Source organism: Pan paniscus, chromosome 12, assembly GCF_029289425.2.
Source record: "Pan paniscus chromosome 12, NHGRI_mPanPan1-v2.0_pri, whole genome shotgun sequence".
In the NCBI taxonomy this organism is placed as follows: Eukaryota; Metazoa; Chordata; class Mammalia; order Primates; family Hominidae; genus Pan; species Pan paniscus.
The window spans coordinates 70,331,565-70,346,169 of NC_073261.2; the positions used below are offsets into that span (position 1 = coordinate 70,331,565).

The 14,605-nt window shown below is 38.7% G+C and overlaps 1 long non-coding RNA gene and 2 other non-coding genes across 3 annotated transcripts in view; all 3 read left to right on the forward strand.

The window, feature by feature from the left end:
• Window positions 1-14,605, forward strand: part of LOC130541229 (uncharacterized) — a 92,151-nt gene that overhangs the window by 52,184 nt on the left and 25,362 nt on the right. The gene's annotated exons all lie outside the window — the stretch shown is intronic.
• Window positions 6,060-6,169, forward strand: MIR216 (microRNA mir-216). The gene has a single exon (NR_106579.1). It is a non-coding gene; the product is annotated as a microRNA mir-216 (primary transcript).
• MIR217 (microRNA mir-217) lies at window positions 12,036-12,145 on the forward strand. The gene has a single exon (NR_106580.1). It is a non-coding gene; the product is annotated as a microRNA mir-217 (primary transcript).

Below are 14,605 nucleotides of genomic sequence, written 5' to 3' on the forward strand. Positions count from 1 at the left end.
TCCTAACTGGCCACATTTTACTTTAAATGTCTATGTTAGAAAGACACAAATTTATGTAAGAAACTAAGCATGTGAAAACTCTGAGTAGTAAATATTTATAAAGATGGTAATGTTCCCTTTCTTGACCTGGGTGGTAGTTACGTGGGTGTGTTTACCTTGTGATAATTCATCACATTGCACACTTATGATTTGAGCATTTTTCTCTAAGTGTATTTACCTCAATATAGTAACTTAAAAGTAAGTATTTATGAAGACTCCTGGCATTCGCTCCCCAAACATATGCAAGCCAATCAGAATAGTTGAGTATGTATTGTCCCTGCCTGAGGGACGTGCATTCTTCAATCTCCATCCTAAAAGATTGTTTTTAGGACCTCAGGCCTTAGGCATCAGGTATTATCCCCTTGGCCTTTTTCCCCTATGGGCTTTCTTCCCTAAACTGAGCCCCTGTCTTCTCTAATTGGTCCTGAATTTCCCTTACTATCTCCAAAGCAGTTGAGAAAATGTTTCATTCATCTTTTTCCTCACAGTACTATGTCTAGCCACCCTTGCTGTTGCCCTATAAAGATCCAGGTGTCCTTTTACAGGTGCTTCCTAGGTGGCTTTCTTAGGGTCCTCTTCAAAAGGAGCTCTTAAAATTACAGAATGACGCTGCCTCCTGGTATCTGTCTCTTTCAGTCTCCTTTTCTCACTATATTGCTGGAACTCATGTTTCTGAAAAATGAGTTCCATGTTGCTTTGTAACTCCATGGAAAGGTATTGCTATTGGTTATTCTCCCATTTTCAGTTTGATTTCTGTAACAGCCTTCCTGATAGGGTTATTGTCAAGATTAAATGAGATAATCTACATAAAATGCTTAGTAGAAGGCTAAGAACATGGTCATCCCTAATTAAATAGCAGCTTTTGACACTGTTATTAGTACTGTATGGTTCCATGTCAGGCATTGTTAGGCATTTTATGTAAATATTTTTATTTAAACTCCCAGCAAGCCTGTGAGATAGATACTGGGATCCTATTTTTTAGTGAGAAAACTGAGATTTTGTAGGGGTTATGCCTTTTTCCTGGGTCACTAGCCAGTTAAATTGACAATGGGGATGCATTTGCTTCTAGCATAAACACCTTCTTATAGGATGTGAATCCTGCCAGATTGTGGCATGGCACTCAACTCCTCAAAGAAGCCATTGAGTTCCAGTCAAGCACTGCGAGAATTGCAGAAGAAATCTCAAACTTGGCCCCTGCCTCCAAGAAGCTGACAATGGGTAAGTCTACCCTTTTGCACTCTTGCCCAACATTCTGTCGTGGAGACTTACAGGCTTACAGGCTGCAAGTATCTAATCATCTTCCATGCTTTCATGTTTGTTGCCTTTAGCATCACTTCCATCTTCCCAAACCAAGTATCCTCTTAGAAAACTCTGACAAACAGCCAGGCGTGGTGGCTCACGCCTGTAATCCTAGCACTTTGGGAGGCTGAGGCAGGTGGATTGCCTGAGCTCAGGAGTTCGAAACCAGTCTGGGCAACACGGTGAAACCCTGTCTCTACTAAAAATACAAAAAAATAAGCCAGGCATGGTGGCGGGTGCCTGTAGTCCCAGCTACTCAGGAGGCTGAGGCAGGAGAATTGCTTGAACCCGGGAGGCGGAGGTTGCAGTGAGCCGAGATCATGCCACTGCACTCCAGACTGGGTGACAGAGCGAGACTCCATCTCCAGAAAAAAAGAAAAAAGAAAACTCTGACAAACTTAGACTGACATTTCTTCTCTGTTGCAAGAATCTTCAGAGATCTGGATTCTAAACACTGTCTCCTAAATATTTCCAGGAAAAACTTTTCTCCTTCTTTTACTGTGGATGTACTCTACCAGAGAAGGTAGGTCCAAGCTGATTCAGCCATTACAACTTCAATTCCATGGAGCAGATCAGTGGCTCATGTCACTGAAGTTAATTATTATTATGTTTCTGGTCTGCAGAAAGAGCACCTCCAAAATTTTCTTTTTTTATGAAAGAGAAGTTGGCATAAGTTTAGTCTTAAGGGTTGCAACCCAATTACATATAGGCAGCCCCCAATGACTATTCTAACAGAAACTACTTTATTTCTCTCCAATTACTCATACTATTATCATTATCCAACCTACTAATAATGGCTTTCTCTGAGGACATTACTTATCCGCTTGGGTCACAGGGATGTAGAATGCACCATATCTCTTGAAGTGGAGCTGGCTTCTTTTTAAGGCTTTGCAGAAGCTTGAACTAGAGAAGGATAAAGCCTTTTTATGGGAACCATCCTTTGTATCAGTAATACTTATGTTCTGTTGTTAATTGTGACTACCTATTCAAGAATGTCTCCACCATTCAGAATGTGGAAAACATGCCAGTGGGAAGCTCAGCTCAATGGCAGTTCCGGCTTTGGCTTTGGACTCGACACCCACTTATGCACACTATGACTCAAATTCCCTTCTCGTAATGCCTTATCTCTAGACACCACTCTCCATGAATCCCTTTCCCTGTTCGTAATCACTTCTAATCCTCATGTTCCTCTGTCTGACCTTCTTTTCCCACAAAAATCCAGAAAGTATGCACTTAATAAACAAACAAATCCATTGACAAAGATAGATGTATTCAGGGCAGCTTTACCAAAATTCAAACTGGTATTTAACACAATTCCAGCCAAAATGCTCATTTGTAACTCCAGCCAACTATTTTATTGAAATCAATTTGAAGCCAAACATTTTCCAAATGCCTACAAGGCTGCAAAAATAATAAATAATGTTTGGCTATTTTTCAAACCTTGGAGGATACAGAGTCCCAGTCCCAGAAATAACAAAAAGACAAGGTGAAAGGAAGCAGACTTGAAAAGAGTTATTGCTTGGATAGTGACTCTCAACCAGAAATCAAAGAGCAGAAGTTCATTTAGGGAAACTTCAGGTAGTTATCATAACTGCTAGGAAATTAGGATACAGAAGAGAGTAACATTGAGTGGATTCTCATGGGTCCTGTCATCTACCAGCACTTTTTCAGTTGATTTATATAGATTTTCTACCTTTGTTTTGAGTTAATTTCCAAAAAGTAGGATGCAAAAGATACTCAAATATAACAAAATTAATACTACTTCAGCACTAGCTTGAGTTTGAGTATCCAAAGACCTGAGATGTTTCAGAATTCAAGGCTGAAGTTTGAGGGAGGACATGTCTCAGATGATGGAGAGAAAGAAGAGAAAACTGAATTGCAAATACAGCTTGTATCAACTCTAGATACCATAAGGTTCAGAGGAATCAATAACATCATGTAAACTCAGAAGCCCTTCGACTTAGAGATTGAGACATCTCTTGACCTATATACTAACTACCCTAGTACATTGATAATAAATCAGTAATTCAAGCAAGATACAGAAATGGATATGAAAAAATTCTAGGAAGGAGGAAAATAACAAAAAAGACACAAGCATAAAAAATGAGTGGGATTTGGATAATGTTTGTAAACTCTAGAGGTGGAAGATTTGTAAAACTAACAGAAAAAGTAATTGAGTTAACCAAAGGACATAGGAGTAAAATTAAAACAAAATAAAATTAGCATTTATGGAGAATCTGTGTATCAGATTCTGTACTAGTTAGACATTTTCACAAACACCACATTTAGTTCTTAATCTCATGCACAAGTATTACCAACACAGAAACTGAGGCTCCAAGAAATAAAACAATTTGCCTTAAAGCCCACAGGTAGTAAGTATTAGAACCAGCAGTCACACCAAGGTCCACCTCACTCCAAAGCTCATGTGCTTCCCGACACCCCACACACCATTCCACAGCCAAGATAGCTGCAGGAAGGGGTAGTCCTCCAGGTTTTCAGAAGATATCCAAATAATTACAGCTTTGAATAAATAACACTAGTCTTCAGGGAAATAGGAAAATTGCCACCATCTGAATAGACTCAATGACCAAACTGAAATTTGTTACTCTCAAATACAAATCTATAGAGAGTCTCTAATAGAACTAAGATCACAAATGCATACATTGCAGTGCACCCAAAAGATGCATATAGAGACATCTTAGATAATATCCTCAGAATACTTGAACAGAATGTATAGATAGTGTTAGAAACAGCTTACTCCTTGATACTTTGCTACTCTATTTCAGTTTATCTGGCCTGTGGACTATCTATCCACATTAATATAGCTTTGTTGCCAAAACAACTTTGTATCAGTTTCTTCCTTTTTCTTTTTTAAATGCCCATCACAGCAACCCAGTAAGGTAGGCAAGGCAGAAATGTATATGTCTTTGCTTCCATTGAGAGCCTACCTCCCTGTGCAGTTGTGGACATGACAACTTAAGATTAATACAAAGCTGTCTCATCTTCCACATCAGCATATGATGTTTCCATTTATGATCTTTTCTTAATGTTTTCTAGCAGAGGGAAGAAGAACTACATACTCCTGTCACTTCTCTATAGTAACTTTTCACTATTAAACTTTCTAGAGAGAAAGGAAAATCAAATCTAAGATTAAGAGAAAAGAAAAAACTGAACATCATTCATGTTGCTCTGAGAAGCCCTTGCTTTTTGATTAAGATAAAATCTGCTTATTTTTAATCCTGAGCAATTTGACTCCAGAAAATAAACTTAGAACAATATTTAAAAAGTTAAATCCTAATGATGAGACATTCTTATTTTACAAAAGTAGCTTTGTACTTAGGAGTCCATATGAGGCACAAGATTATATTCAATTGTTCTTTCTCAATTGTTTTGTAACTTTATATTTACCTGACTTTCAAAATGAAAAGCCACTTTTCTAACTCTGTAAATTACCACTCTCTTAATTGTGTCAAGTCTCAATTATTAAAGGACAAGTTATGAGCTGAAATCCATAATTCTTTGCTTCAACAAACATTTGATTTAGTTTGACAAAATTTTTTTGAGCACTTATTAAATATCAGATGCTAAACTGAGAATAGTATAGTTGAGGATATAAAGATGAATAAGCACAGTGCCAACACTTGGAAGTCTGCAGTCAATGAAGGAGAAAGCATGTGAGTGAGAAAACACCATTGTGTATTACAGGTGCCAAAAAAGGGAGACTGGGGAGAGAAGGCAGTGTGTGATAGTTTTCAATGTGTGACTGTCACACAAGGGTGTGTGTGTGTGTGTGTGTGAAAAAGAGAGAGAGGAGGGAGAGAGAAAGAAGAAATAATTCCAAGTATGGGCAAACACAGCTCATTGGATTCTCAGAACTTGTTAGAGCTGGAGTCTACAATGTAGAGGAAGAAATGGTCTAGTATGAAGTGAAGCTGGAGAAAGGCAGTGGAAAATCTCCACCGAAGTGCAAATCGCAGCCACCAAAACCAGACCTACTGAATCAAAATCTAGAGGTAGGTCCTGGGGATCTACATTTGTAACAAGTTCCCTATGTGCTTCTTACACTCACTCAAGTTGAGATGCCATCCACGGCAAATGGTGGGGAAACTCTGAAGGTGTTTCCTCTTCCTTCCGTTCTTAATCATTATTCTTACCATTGATTAGCCCCACCCAGTGGACTGAGGGGCTTAGATCATGGCTCAGTCTCACTTAGCCATGACAGTGATGTGGGCAAGAGGGGAGGACATGAACACCACCATCTATGAAAGGTAACAGCCACCGCTATTGACACATCTGCCCATTTGGTGAGTATACGGTCATTACTTTTTCAATGTAATTGCTGGTTTTCTTGTCTGAGGACAAATTTTAGAGTGTTTGGCTTTGATGTTTCCAATTTCTCCATAAAGCTTATTTAAAAAATCGTTTTTAGTGATTGGTTTTACATTCACCTGTACTCCTACTTGGCTGTTTCTTACTATATATGGATTAGAGTAAATCCTTTCTAAATGCAAAGATTATACTTTTATGACATTACATGCAATATAGCGTATGCCAGAAATCTGTGAATTCAGCAAGAGGAGTAGCTTGATAATGTCTCATCAAGAAAAATGCAGAGGGGTACATCAGGGCTTCTGCTGGTGCACTCGATGTATGAAGATGTGCTTCCACCTGAGGCAGCCACGTGCCTCTGTTCATACACTTTCTCTTGCAGGTCTAACACGGATGGCTGTGAGTTGGCTTAATCTCAGCTGGCAACTGTGAGATGTTCATACAATCCCTCACAGTGGTCTCTGGGATTATGCTAAACAGAGCAATTTCCTAGCCCTCACGAATCAAAAGACTTGCATGGCAACCAAAATTAAATACCAAATTTCTATTTCATGACCAAGGCGGGGGGGAAAGTTTCGATGGTTACTGTTTCATGCTCAACCGCTTTTAATCTTAGTAAAGTCTTTTTCTAAAGTGCTGTTGTGCTGGAAAGGAAACCAGCCTTGGGAATTAATTTGCCTTTATTGGATTCGCTTGCTACTTACTGCGCTCCTTCAGTGCTACTTGGTTTTTTAAAAAATTGCAGCCAAGGGAGTTTGGGTGTTAGAAGCTGAACCCAAAATGTTTTCCCTCTGAAAGCTCCTCCCACTCTCTTTGTGGGTGCTACTCCATCAAATTCCAAACAGTCTAAAAGAGGACGATCTCCTGCCAGGCCCTCCTCAAACTTCAACTCCCCAGATTATCACATTTAATCGCCCTTCCTCATTCCTTCTGTAAGTGTTTCACATTCATCTGCCCTAAATAATATTGAAATTTAGAATCAACTATGGCTTAGGCTGAGGTTGCCATGAAACTTTTGAGCTGTACCCAACTCTAATTCTCGGTGATCCCTGGAAACAGATAATCCTTTTCCACAAAAAGAATAAGAACAAATGTAATTCTTCAGGGTGAAAAATCAAGGCCAGTTATCTTCCTCATTCACCCAGTAACACAAAACAAATCAGATGAACCAAATTTATAATTAAATGTGGGATAACTTTAACAACAAAAATTACTAAAATGCTATTTCCAAGGTCTTGACTGGCACATATCCCCTCAGGTATCCTCAGAAAGAGAAGTCTGTATATCTCAGTTTGATTAAATTACATTTCTGGGCCGGGCGCAGTGGCTCACGCCTGTAATCCCAGCACTTTGGGAGGCTGAGGCAGGCGGATCATGAGGTCAGGGGATCGAGACCATCGTGGCTAACACGGTGAAACCCTGTCTCTACTAAAAATACAAAAAATTAGCTGGGCATGGTGGCAGGCGCCTGTAGTCCCAGCTACTCAGGAGGCTGAGGCAGGAGAATGGAGTGAACTCAGGAGGCGGAGGTTGCAGTGAGCCGAGATTGCGCCACTGCACTCCAACCTGAGCGACAGAGCGAGACTCTGTCTCAAAAAAAAAAAAAAAAATTACATTTCTGTATCAAGGCACATTAGTATGACCTATTAGATTTCCTTGCCAGAAATTGATGTTGAGCAGTAGGAGGTAAGTTTGAGAACTAGTTATTCACATACTAATAGCACAAATACTGAACCATAAGCCAGGAAATAACTTACCTCTGGTAAGGAGAGGGCTTCATATTAATTTTCAGGACTCATTAAGGGCTCTTTTAAGCTGCTGCTGAAACTTTCTAAATGTTGTCTGTATCTTCCTGCTAGTTGAAATAATCATTTTTTCAAACATGAAAAAATTCCCAATTCCAATTTTTGGTGACCATTTTTCAAAAAGGGAAGAAGATAAATGTAATTAAACAGAGTAGGAAATATTTTTTGAAGAGCTGAGTACATATGATGCATCAGGAACCATGCTTGTTGCCTTGCTTGTGTGTACACTCAGTGCACTCTTGCAGTCTCCAGATGTTCCCAGCGCTCTCTGCACATAGAGGCACAGGGAGCTTTTGAAAATGTCAATATCAAGGGCTGTGCCACTGATAAATCAGAGTGCCTGGGATGGGATCTGGGCATCACTGTTTAAGAGGCACCCAGGGGATTGTAATGTGCAGCCAAAGGTGAGAATCACTGTATCTGAGCTCAACAGGGAAGCTGTGGTTGGAGTGCAGTGAGAAAAACTGGAAGGAGAGGATTAGAGGGTATAGCTAGGTAGACTATGGTAAGAATTTGGGGTTTTAGTGTGAGGGACTCCACAAGCAATTGGAGAGTTTTAATTAAAGAAGTGGCATGACTTATTTACCAGTAACACAGTTTAATAGACTTTTCTTAGAATCTAACCATGTATAAACTTTAAAGAAAAATAGTTATTGTGGACTGCAAATAACTTCCTTATCATTTAACTTTAGGAATGTAAGACCACAGGATAGGCAGATTCCAACCAAGAGGAAAGCTAGTATGAAAGAACAAAAAGGAAATTAGCTCAGAAATCAGGAGCCCCAACTCCTTTAGGCAACAGCTTGAGTCACTGTTTCAAGAAAAAAAGAAAATCACTTATCCTTTCAACACATAGATTCTGACTTTTCTTTTAAAGCTTAATAATTTTAGAATTACATCCTGGTAGTAATTAGCATCAAAATAAGTGAAGGATTTGGCATCTCTGTCAATGAGACATTCAAAATATCATTTGTTAGACTGGGTTTATGCCAGTCTTCAGTAAAAATAGAGTACAACAGGATTCCCACCCTTTTAGTAAAGAGGCTCTGTCTTGCTGATGACCGAAGACCTTGTTAGGGCTCCTGGGAACTAAGTCCTCAGCATTCCTAGCTCATCATCTCATTCACCAGCACCTAGAGCGTGGCACTTATTATCCCTTTTCCACCTGTACCATGAAGACTATGAAAGTCAAGGTGCAAGCAGCCGGCCTCTTAATCAGAGCAAACAAGCAGAACCTACTGCCAGTCCGCAGGACTAGACCTTAGATGTCTGCTGAATCTGTGATCCTGAGCTTTTGTTGAAAACCTGAATTATATTTCTGCCTGGTAAAGATGGCCCCAGGCTCCAAATGTTTTTCTTCTGTGGAAATCCAGATTAGAGTTTTCTGTGGCCCTCCCCCATGCTGTACCACTAAATGATGAACACTTATTGAATGCCCAGAAAGTCCCACTTTTCCCTCCTTTGGCAGCCTGCCCTCAGCCCAACCAAAACAATAGCAAAACAAAATAAACAAAAATGGCTTGTGTTTTTAATGATCACTGCAAGATTCACCATGAAACTCCTAAAGATGAGTCTCTATAACCGTCTTATCCAAGCCAGAGCTGTCTATCATTAAGGTAGAGCAGGACAGAAAGAGCTTTTCTGGTTACAGACTTAATTCTGTATCAGATAAGCCCCCTCAGGATCCGTAACCCTACAAGGTACCCAATTTGGGCTCGTCACCTGGCATGGACATACCAGGAGGATCTCTCTGGAAAAACTCTTGAAATACCCTGGAAAGGGTGATCCTCTGCTTTTTAGTTCTATTATACACACCTCAATTACTGGGAAATACTCTCCAGCATATACAATGTTCTAAAGATTGCTCAAAACTGTGACCTGAATTTTAGGATTCTGTTTTATAGTGGCCAATCTCAGTTGTGTTGCTTACTATCATTTTGCATTGTCTACAGGCATGTTAGTTATATTTCCAAACTCAAGTAGTGATTAGTTGGCCAGAGAAAAGCAGAGTTTCTGTTCTGTGATTTCTCTGCGGTGAAAGGAAATGAAAACAGGAAGTTACAAATGTACTCCTTAAAGACCTATAATAATATAGTGACATTCAACAAGCAATATTCTTGAACTACAATAATTACTAGGACTTAAACTTCCATAGGTGCTCAATTCTGGCCTTTTTCCTTCTAGATCATCACATTCACTTACCAAGGTCCTGTTTAAGATCACCTGTTTCCAATAACTCAAATAGTCTCTGCCTAGTGTAGGGCACTGGTTCTAAAATTACGGCCCCTGGACCATATCACTAGAGAACTTGTTAAAAATGCCAATTCTTGGGCCCCATCCCAGATTTACTAAATCAGAGACTCTAGGTGTGGGTCTCAGCAATCTATATTTTAACCAGCCTCTGGATTACTGCTCAACTTTGAGAACCACTGGCCTAGAGGACCTTTTCACCCACCGTGATGAATCTCTCCTTCCCCATCTGATTCCGTGCGGTAGTTTGTAATGAAAGATGACATTTTAATATCCAGTCATCCCAGCCAACTGTATCCCAGTCCTTGGGACTTTTAAAACTTGCAGTCTTATGCTGGACACTCCAGATAATAGCCAAAAGAAGCCTAAAATTATGACAAGGCTCCTGCCCTGTTATTTTTAATTAATGACACTACCTGAGGAAGATCACATAGAGCATATTTGCAACAATCAAATCTTAAGAAAGCCTATTCTTCACCTACTTTCACTTTCTTATCACAATTCATCCCAGCACACAAATGACACAATACAAACTGGTTTCCCAACCACCACAAGAGTTGTTAACCCAAGTCCCTAATCTGTCAAATCTTGCTGCAAAACTCAGAAACTATAACTACAGAGAGACAATACTAACTAGAGGGGAACATCATGATGAACTGGCTTCTCAGGTGCTCCTCCTGGGGTTCCTTCTCCAGTAAGGAGTCTTTAGGTTTTCTAAGACCACTCTGCTTACAAGTCTTTGGCTTCATTTGAATACCCTTTAGAAAAGATATACAGATTTTAGGGAAATGTCTGGTAAACAATTGAGATACTGTATTTGATCACATATAAAACCTCTAGAGAGAGAAACAATAAGCTAGAAATTATGTCCCTAAGATACTTTAATGTACTCCAAATTTTCACTATCTGTAAAATGAAAATGTGATTAACCTTAACTCTCAAGCCTATTTGGAATCCAGATAAATGAGACAGAAAGCCAAAAGTGGATTCTTCAGTCTCCATTTCTATGATCTTCATCTCTCAGCTCCACCTCTATTCTACTTCTGAATCCCCTACCCAATTATTTCCTACCCCTTATGTCCAAAATAGCCCATGTAAACTGGAAGTCCCACTGGACAGAATGATGAATTTGCTAAGTAATATTAGAGTCCTTCATTCATTCTATATTTGGAGGCATTCTAGAGGATCAACTAGAATTTTCTAATGAGAGGTTCTCCAAAAGATGACCAGCAAAATTATTAATAAGGTAGAAAACCAGTAACTCTCTCAGAATTATAGGTTTGGCCACCACATTCTTCAAGTTGTTACGTGCCTCCCATATGTACTAATTCTAAATCTAACTTTATCATTTCAGTGAGCTAGAATTCTAGTGTGGTTAAAGTAATATAATAAACAAGAAAACTTTTGAAAGTGATGCATATGTTTATTACCTTGATTGTGATAATGCTAATATCAGTGTATATATATATATAGGTATATATATGTCCAAACTTACCAGATTATATACATGAAGATTCTGTATACCAATTATACCTCAATAAAGCTGGCAGGGAGGAAAACATAATAAACTTATCTTGAAAATGAAATACAGTTTATCCTAATCAATGAATCTAAAATTAAACAATTCATCAGAATTTTCTCATTCAAATCCACTTGAGGGCTTTAATATTTTTTAAATTATCATTTAAAAACAGGACTGAGTGGCTTAAGAAAAGCTATTTTTAGGCTCGGCGCAGTGGCTCACTCCTGTAATCCCCACACTTTGGGAGGCCAAGGTAGGTGGATCACTTGAGGTCAGGAGTTCAAGACCAGCCTGGCCAACATGGTGAAACCCCATCTCTACTAAAAATACAAAAATTAGCTGGGCATGGTGGCAGGCGCCTGTAATCCCAGCTACGTGGAAGGCTGAGGCAGGAGAATTACTTGAACCCAGGAGGCAGAGGTTGCAGTGAGCAGAGATCGTGCCATTGCACTCCAGCCTGGGCAACACAGCAAGACTCCATCTCAAAAAAAAAAAAGCTAAGGTGGCTTGACTAGTAGGTTAGATAGAGAATTTTAAAAAGCTATTTTTAAAAAACCCTTTATAAATGCTTATTCACACTAGCACAATAGTTTGCCATGAAATAAATGTCTGTGCTAAGTTAGTCATACACGTTATATTGTAATATATCTCTCTTGGTAAATTGGGAAAATTGTTAGTATGACTTTGGATTGCTTTATTAAGTGACATTAAAAAGAGTTTTTTAAATTGCAAATTTCATATGAAGGAACAAAAGAGAATAAAGTTGTTGCATTTGGAAATAAATGATATTTAGTATAATTATTACATAGTTTTTGATGTCGCAGATACTGCATCAGGAACTGATTGGATAAGAATCAGTCACCATCAGTTCCTAATGCATTGCCTTCAGCATCTAAACAAGCACCAGTAAATACCTCAAGTTAGATTTGCTGTGATGTGTTCATGGTCATCCAATAAAATACACAGTCTTAATTTAACCCTGAAGAGAAATGTTTCTTCAAGAGAGGTGATCCCAAGATGCTAAAACACCTATCATTTACCACCGTTCTTGCGGATTTATCACTGAAATCAGAACTACAAATCTAGTTGCATGTTTATGCCTATGATACATTCGTACCTTCCTTGCTAAATACATTACTAAGTAAAACAACCTAAAGTTGCTGATCATTTTTCTGTTTTGGGAGGAAAATGAATACTTTTTTGTTGGTTTATCTTTGCTATTTTTTTAACTTAAGTGTTTATGGAGATTAAATAGGTATTGCTATTGGAATAAGGATTATTTCCCACTTGTAGCACTAAAATAAATGTTACTATAAGAAAAAGTGCTACAAAGTAATTACTATTAAAAAATACCATAGTAGCTGGGCATGGTGGCTTACTCCTGTAATCCTAGGACTTTAGAAGGCCAAGGCAGGAGGATTGCTTGAGCCCAGAAGTTTGAGACCAGACCAGCCTGGGCAACATAGCAAGACTCATCTCTAAAAACATAATAATAACCAGGAATGGTGGTGCATGCCTATAGTCCCAGCTACTTGGGAGGCTGAGGTGGGAGGATTGCTTAAGCCCAGGAGTTAGAGGTGTCAGTGAGCTATGATCATGCCACTGCACTCCAGCCTCGGCAACAGAGTGAGACCCTGTTTCTAAAAAATAATAATAATAACATGTTAAATTCTACTTTCAATGAGTCTAAATTCACATATATTTCCAGAGTTTTCTGGTTGGAAGGTCAAGGTGGCTTGACTAGTAGGTTCATTATACTTCACTCACTAATTCATTTATCAAAAATTTATTGAACACCTATTATGTGCTAGGTACTATTCTAAGCACTTGCAATAAGGCAGTGAGCAAAACAAAACAGGCACAGTGGCTCACATCTGTAATCCCAGCACTTTTGGGAGGCCAAGGCGGGCAGATCACCTGAGGTTGGGATTTTGAGACCACCCTGGCCAACATGGTGAAACCCCGTCTCTACTAAAAATATAAAAATTAGCCAGGCATGGTGGTGCAAGCCTGTAATCTCAGCTACTTGGAAGGCTGAGGCACAAGAATTGCTTGAACCCAGGAATTAGAGTTTGCAGTGAGCTGAGATCATGCCACTACACTCCAACCTGGGCAACAGAGTGAGACTCTGTCTCAAAAAGAAAACAAACCAAAGTCACTTCCTAAGGAATTTTACACACTAATAAAGGAAGTAAACAACTAAAAACTTAATTTATATTATTCTTCATAAAATCAAGAGTTTTCAGAGGAGCAACAGTCTTGAAATAAATATGCTTTGACATGGATTGAACATTATTGGATACAAGTAATTATATAAATTGTGTGGATACTTACCATATAGTATTATTTACCTACATAACAGGAGGGCTCTCTGAAAGAAAATGATATTTATTCAGAAATAGAGCATTGCAATGGAAATACATGTGCCATTGTAAACTATGTGCATATTCAGGGAGGTAAAGGAAGACAAAGGTTTGTAAAGGAAAATTGAGGAGGATTAGATAATTGTTTTAAGATAATTATCCTTGGCTACAAGGATTAATAACAATGGTGGCACTAGTCCAAGGTTGGGTAGGCACTTATTCGGCAAATGTCTTTAAAGAATTATTATTTTGTGCAAGGTTCTGGTTTTTGCAAAGTCTTTCATGATAGTTTTTGTTATTAGGCATTTATGAATGAGAATCTTCTCTTCATTATTTTTTTCCCAGCTCTATTTGTCAGGGTAGTTTTTTTAACATGAGTTACTCTATTTTTATTCTGACAACTTTTACATTTCCCCCTTTTTGATCAATATCTTTCTCCAAAAACATCACTGATCAATTATCCTATATTTAGATTTTGATATCCCTCAGTGCCTGGCCTGGCTGGATCTGGCCCAGGTTGCTGGTCTGGTCTCGTATAGGAGGGTGTGAATGGCAGCTGGGAATCAGCGTTAAAGCCCTTTTAAAGCCACATTTGAGCAACAAAGAAGGTTTGAAGGGAGAGGCTGTCAGGCTAAGTCTACCAGGAGTCCATTATTAAGTTCAATTTTGTCTGTTTTGTAGCCTTTGGCTGTCACTTCAAAGTGCTGGGACAGCATTATTCTGTTAGAAGTTGTATTTCTGAAAAAATGTAATGAGTAACAGATACAAAATTCGAGAAAGGGAAATTCAAAGTAAGATTAATAGTAATATGACAATCCCAGTTTGCATGTAGTTTAAAGTCATGAAACCTATGCTTACAGGCAACCAATCGAATAAATCAAATGACCATTATCCTGCCAAAAGAAAAAGGTAGACATTAAGAGGGGTAAGAGTCTCATCATAATATGGAATCTTGTTCTGACATCTTCGGAAAAGCTCTCTATGGTGTAAAAACTTCA